The sequence below is a fragment of the Aythya marila genome (genome assembly GCF_965140915.1).
Source record: "Aythya marila genome assembly, contig: HAP1_HAP1_SCAFFOLD_495, whole genome shotgun sequence".
In the NCBI taxonomy this organism is placed as follows: domain Eukaryota; kingdom Metazoa; phylum Chordata; class Aves; order Anseriformes; family Anatidae; genus Aythya; species Aythya marila.
Window position 1 is genome coordinate 1 of NW_028137270.1, and position 6,729 is coordinate 6,729.

General features: G+C 56.8%; 1 long non-coding RNA gene across 1 annotated transcript; it reads left to right on the forward strand.

Moving 5' to 3' along the window:
* Positions 1-954, forward strand: LOC309890959. The gene is made up of 3 exons (XR_014319473.1): positions 1-66; positions 390-456; positions 826-954. It is a non-coding gene; the product is annotated as an uncharacterized lncRNA (long non-coding RNA).
* Positions 955-6,729: the final 5,775 nt, after the last annotated feature.

Sequence of the window (6,729 nt, forward strand, 5' to 3'; positions counted from 1 at the left end):
GAGGACGTGGGGGCCCCCCTGAAGCGCCCCGAGCTCGACCCCCAGCTGCTGCCCCCCCTCGGCCTGGTACAGGGGGAGGGGTCACGGGGGGGGGGGTCATGGGGGAGGGGCAATGGGGGGGGGGGGACACACGGAGGGGGGTATTGAGGGGGGTCCCAAGGGGGGAAGGGGTAATTGGGGGGGTCACGGGGGGGTGCAGAGGGATGTGGGGGGGGGGGCCAGGAGGGTGGGGGGGGGCAAAGGGGTGAGGGAGGACGTGGGAATGGGGAGGGGGGGCACGAGGGGGGAGGGAGGGGAAATGGTGGGGGTTGGGGACAGGCTGGGGGGGGTTGGGGGTGTCCTGCCCCCCCCCCCGCCCCCCACGTCCCTATTGTCACCCCCCCCTACAGGGGCTGCTGCTGAGCGGGGACGACCCCCCCGGGCTGAGCCCCCGCCTGGGGCAGGAGCAGCCCCTCGGTGAGGGGGGGGCCTGAAGGGGGGGGGGAGGGTTGAGATGGGAGGGGGGAGGAGCTCAAAACCTGGGGGGGGGGGTCCCCAAATTGGGGGGTAACCCAAAACCGTGGGGGAGCACCCAAAAGGGGGGGATGCTGAAACCGAGGGGGGGGGCCCAAAACACGGGGGGGGGGCCTAACCTGGGGGGCTGAGACCTGCAGGGAGCCCCAAACTGCCCCCCCCCCCCCCAAAAAAAAAATCAGGGGGTGTGTGATAGTGGGGGGGGTATCCAAGATGGGGGAGCCCCACACAGGGGATGGGCACTACTAAGGGTGACTGGGGGAGGGCGGGGGGGGGCACCCCAATAATATTTTTTGCCCCCCCCCCTCACAGCGCTGCTGGGTGATGGCCTGGCCCTGCCGGAGGTCCCACCCCCGGGACCCCCCCAGGAGGAGGAGACCGAGGTCGAAGGGGTCCCGGTGGGGGCCCCCCAGGGCCCACGTCTGGAGAGCAACTGAGGGGGGGGGGGGCACATGATTCCCCCCCCCCCCCCCCCCAAAAAAAAAAACACAACAGTGGTGGGTCCAAGACAACGACCCCCCCTAACACCCAATGGGGGCCCCCAAAACACCCCTCAAAGCCCCCCAAAGTGGGGGGGGGGGGCTGGAACACCAACAGTGCCCCCCCCCCCCCCCGACCCAAAAAAATTGGGGGGGGGAGGGCCCAAACCTTCCCCCCCCCCCCCCGGATGCATCATGGGGAGAGCGATGGCCCAGCGAGAAATGGGGGGGGGGCACCCAAAGCTACGCCCCCCCCCCTCCCCACACAGTGCCCCCCCCCCACCCTCAGGTGCCCCCAGTACCCCCAATTTCCACCATTTCCCTCCCCCTTGCCCCCCCCCCCCAAATTCTCCCCTCACAGACCCACAATTTTGGGCCCCCCCCCCTCAGCACATGCCCTCCCCCCCCACCCCAAACCCATGAGACCCCCAAATTCCCGCTGGGGCCTCCTAGGCCCCCCCCTCCTACCTCGGCCTGCCCCCCCCTCCCCGGGGGGGGGCTTGTGGGGGGGGTGCGTCCCCCCCAATCGGTGCTGGGCTGAAAATGCCCCTTTGGGGGGGGCCCCGGGGACCCCCCCCCCCCCCACCATCTGGGACCACCGGGGCAGTGCCCCCCCCCCCCGCTGGGACCCCCTTTTATACAGCTCCCTCCTGCGCAGCCCTGGGAGCTCCGGAGAGGGAAGCCCTCGTGCAAGGGCCTCGTGCAAGAGCCACCCCTCATGTAAAAGCCGTCCTCGTGCACGAGCTGCCCTTGTGCAAGAGCCTCACTTGGAAGCCTTGTGCAAGAGCTGCTCTTGTGCAAGAGCCTCGTGCGACCATCGCACTTGTGCAAGAGCTGCCATTGTGCAAGAGCTGCTCTTGTGCAAGAGCCTTGTGCGACCGTCGCACTCGTGCAAGAGCTGCCCTTGTGCAAGAGCTGCTCTCATGCATAGAGCCCAGTGCAACAGTTGTGCAAGAGCTGCCCTCGTGCGAGAGCCGCCCTTGTGCAAGAGCTGCTCTCACACACAGAGCCTAGTGCAACAGTTGTGCAAGAGCTGCCCTCGTGTCAGAGCCACCTGTGTCAGAGCCACCCTCGTGCAAGAGCCTCGTGCAAGAGCTGCGGATGTGCAACAGCCTCATACAGAAGCCTCGTGCGAGAGCCGCCCTTGTGCAAGAGCTGCCCTCGTGCAAGAGCCTCGTGCAAGAACCACCCTCGTGCAAGAACCACCCTCGTGCATGAGCTGCCCTCGCGCACAATCCTCGTGCGAACCCCACCCTCGTGCAAGACCCCCGTGCAAGAGCCGTCCTCGTGCAAGAGCCTCGTGTGAACGCCACCCCCCCGCTCCCCCCCGGCCCCCCCCCCAGCCTGGCCGCTTCGGGCCCAGCTCCGCGCTCGGCTCTCGTGTGCCTGAGCCGGGCGGGAGGGGGGAAAGGGGGGGCGCAGGGTGGGGGGGGGCTCACCCGAGGCCCCCCCCCCCCATGGTGCTGAAAAGGGCGGGGGCCCAGAGCCGCTGGGAGCCACACGCACACCCCCAGCCCCCCCCCCCCCCCCGCACCCCCCCTCCTCGTTTCGCTTTGGGGGGCCTTGTACCGCCCCCCCCGCAATGCTGTGCCCCCCCCTGCACCCCCATAAACCGGCCCTGAACCTCCGACGGCTCTGCCTCTGCCTGGGGGGGGGGCACCGGGGAGGGAGGGACACGAGGGGGGACGCTCCTATGGGGGCACCTGGGGAGGGGGCCACGGGAAGCACCATGGCCACTCTGGTACCTCTAAGGCCATCTATGGTCCCTGCCCCTCTCTATGGTCATGGCCCCTCTCTATGGTCCTCTTGCCCCTCTCTGTGGTCATTGCCCTTCTCTATGGTCCATGTCCCCCTCTATGGTCCCTGCCCAAATCTATGGTCCCTGCCCCTCCCTATGGTCATTGCCCCCCTCAATGGTCCTCTTGCCCCTCTCTATGGTTCCTTACATTCTCTATGGTCATTGCTCCCCTCTATGTTCCCTGTGCCCCTCTATGGTCCCTGATCCAATCTATGGTCCCTGCCCCTCTCTATGGTCATTGCCCACCTCTGGTTATTGCCCCTCTCTATGGTCCTTATTCATCTCTATGGTTCCTGCCCCTCTCTATGGTCCCCCCCCCTCTATGGTCATTGAGCCTCTTTATGGTCATTGTCATTCTCTATGGTCATTGCCCCTCTCTATGGTCCATGAACCTCTCTATGGTCCCTGCTCATCTCTATGGTCCCTGCCCCTCTCTATGGTTCCCCTCCCTCTATGGTCATTGACCCTGTTTATGGTTATTGCCCCTCTCTATGGTCCTCTCGCCCCTCTCTATGGTCATTGCCCATCTCTATGGTTACTGCCCATCTCTATGGTGTTGCCCCTCTTTATAGTCCTCTCGCCCTTCTATATGATCACTGCCCCTCTCTATGGTCCTTTCACCTCTCTATGGTCCCCTCGCCCCTCTTTATGATCATTGTCCCTCTCTATGGTCATTGCCCCTCTCTATGGTCCCCCCGCCTCACAATGGTCATTGACCCTCTTTATGGTCATTGTCCCTCTCTATGGTCATAGACGCACTCTATCATCCTCTCGCCCCTCTCTATGGTCATTGTCCCTATCTATGGTCTTTACTCATCCCTATGGTCCCTGCCTCTCTCTATGGTTCCCCCCCTTCTCTATGGTCATTGACCCTCTTTATGGTCATTGTCTTTCTCTATGGTCATTGCCTGTCGCTATCATCCTCTTGCCCTTCTCTATGGTCGTTGCCCCATCTCTATAGTCTCTTCACCTCTCTATGGTCATTGCCCCTCTCTATGGTTATTGCCCTTCTCTATGGTCCTCTCGCCTCTCTCTATGGTCATTGCCTGTCACTATCATTCTCTAGCCCCTCTCTATGATCATTGCCCCATCTCTATGGTTCCCCTCCTCTCTATGGTCATTGACCCTCTTTATGGTCATTGTCATTCTCTATGGTCATTGCCCCTCTCTATGGTCCCTTACTCCCTCTATGGTGATTGACCTTCTTTATGGTCCCTGCCCCTCTCTATGGTCCCTGCCCCTTGATTCAAAGATCGAAGCCGAAATTCCTTGAAGTGGTATATTCTTTATTGCAGCGCTGGATGCACGGGGGATCTCTCCACCTATCGTGCATACCCAAAGCAGAAAGCAGTCTTGAATTTATACAATCAATCTATCAATATTCTACAAGCGCCTATACATATTCATTACCTATCCCCGCCTTCCCTCGCTTCTCATGCTAATTAGCCTTTTGGCACCTTGCGCCTGCGTAGAGCCTCCCAAGAATTGTGGGCAGGGGTCTTTGGGACGTGGGCAGGGGTCTTTGGGAGGAAGACCCCGAGTCTTCCTCACAGTGTACTTTTCACCTTTGGTCAGGAATCTGCTGAATTGGCATGTTTCTTAATTGCAAGAGCTGGCTGTTGCTAATTCTTCCGTTTGTTGTATCTTTATAATGAATTCCAAGGTCCAGTTTTGAGATTTACAGTCCTTACGTTTGTTTCTCTGCCCGTCTGCCGCTTCCTTATCATGAGTTCCAGTGTCTTGTTTCGAGATATACAGTCCATGTCTGGGGATTGTCCTTGCCTCCCCAATACCTCCTTAATCAATCCCCCCTTTTCTTTTCCCATGCAAATTCTTTTGCATCAGATACTTCTATTATTTGCGGTAACACAACACAGCAGGCATCTAAACAACATATTCCTAACACAAATATTCCTAACTAATTCCTACTAATGCGATTAGAGCAATGAAAAGTTGTTTCAACCATTAGAAATTGGGCAACCAGGAGGTTAACTTATTCCATATTTCACTAAAACTCCATGAAAGATCATCTTTACTGATCTCATGTAGGATCCTTGTCTGCTTCCATATTTCTTCCAGGTCGGTAGAGATCCTTCCACTCTGATCTACATACACACAACAACTTGTGTTTATTACTGTACAGACTCCCCCTTGAGTGGCCAGTAACAAGTCTAGGGTCATCCGCTTTTGTAATACTACCTGTGATAAACTAGGTATCTCTTCTTGTTGAGCCTTTATAGCATCCAGAGTTTTGTTTTCTAACTTCTCTATAATTGCAGAAATATTAACTATCGCCTTTTCCAATTCACTCACTCCTAACCATGGGATAAACCATCGAACGAAACTATGAAAAGCGGTGTGTCTCTCTATCAATGGATTGTTAATTTTTCCTCTGATTCTCCGGATATGATTTCTCAAGTAACCTCGAGGCACTACATCATGTACTGTCATATTGGGGACTGCCGCTCCAAGAGTGCAAGTTCCCTTCCAATTCTCAGGCAGGACCTTACGGGCTGTATCGTTGCATACAAGAGTTGGACTTGATGATCCTTGAGGGTCCCTTCCAATTCAGGATATTCTAGGATTCTAGGATTCTAGGATAGCCAATACCACCCTTTTCCTTCTGGAACTGGCCAGCTGGTTGAATTTGCCCAACTGCTAGTTGTACTAATATCAATTGTTCAATTACAAGATGTCTGATTTCCCACATAAATAGTATTCGTATTTATACAATCCTGTTTTCCCATACCCTTAGGCGGGTTACACCTTTGTACCCATCCATAGTAAGATTCCAACGGCAGGAAGCTACTCACTTCTAGTTCCAAAACTTCTTCATATTTCCGACCCCAAGCTGTGTTTTCCCACAAATTAGCCCAAGATAAATTTGCAGGCAAGGGAATCCCAATTAACGCTACACCCTTATGCTACACGATACACCCCTACACTCCCATGCTCTGGCAGATGGGTGCATACCCAACATCTCGTCTTATTAATTACTTGAGATATTGTTTGTGTTAAGGTCAGGTGTAAGTTCTCGTCCCAAGTTGCCCACCCCAAATCTGACAACCGCACCCCCGCAATCATTAGGATCTAGAAAACTGTAATTTTGTTGGTCTAATTGGAGTCATAGAATCCTAGAATATCCTGAATTGGAAGGGACCCTCAAGGATCATCAAGTCCAACTCTTGACACCGCACAGGTCTACCCAAAAGTTCAGACCATGTGCCTAAGTGCACAGTCCAATCTCTTCTTAAATTCAGACAGGCTCGGTGCAGTGACCACTTCCCTGGGGAGCCTGTTCCAGTGTGCAACCACCCTCTCTGTGAAGAACCCCCTCCTGACGTCAAGCCGAAATTTCCCCTGCCTCAGCTTAACCCCGTTCCCGCGGGTCCTGTCACTGGTGTTAATGGAGAAAAGGTCTCCTGCCTCTCGACACCCCCTTACGAGGAAGTTGTAGACTGTGATGAGGTCTCCCCTCAGCCTCCTCTTCTCCAGGCTGAACAGGCCCAGTGACCTCAGCCGTTCTTCGTACGTCTTCCCCTCCAGGCCTTTCACCATCTTCGTAGCCCTAAAGTGGTGGTCCATATCCTCGCCGGGGCCTTCTTCACCCTTGCCCAGCGGATCCAAGCTGCCTGCTCCTTGATCTCAATGGCGCTGTGCGTTGTCAGTGGTGCCTGGTACGGTCCCCTCCACTTCCCTTCCATTTTTCCTCCAGGAGTTGTCCTGAAAAAGCCTTTTTATATATAAATATATAATCCCCGAGCTCAAAGGGGTGGATTGGTTGATCCAAGCCTCTAACCCCGGTTCCGAACGCAAATTTATGCCCTTTAATTAATTCCTGGTCGCGAGGCCGCTCCGCCTGCTCCTCTCTACGGCCTCGCCTCGCCTCGCCCCCGGGGGCGCGCGCCCGTTTACGACAGTGCCGCCGGGCGCGGCCGC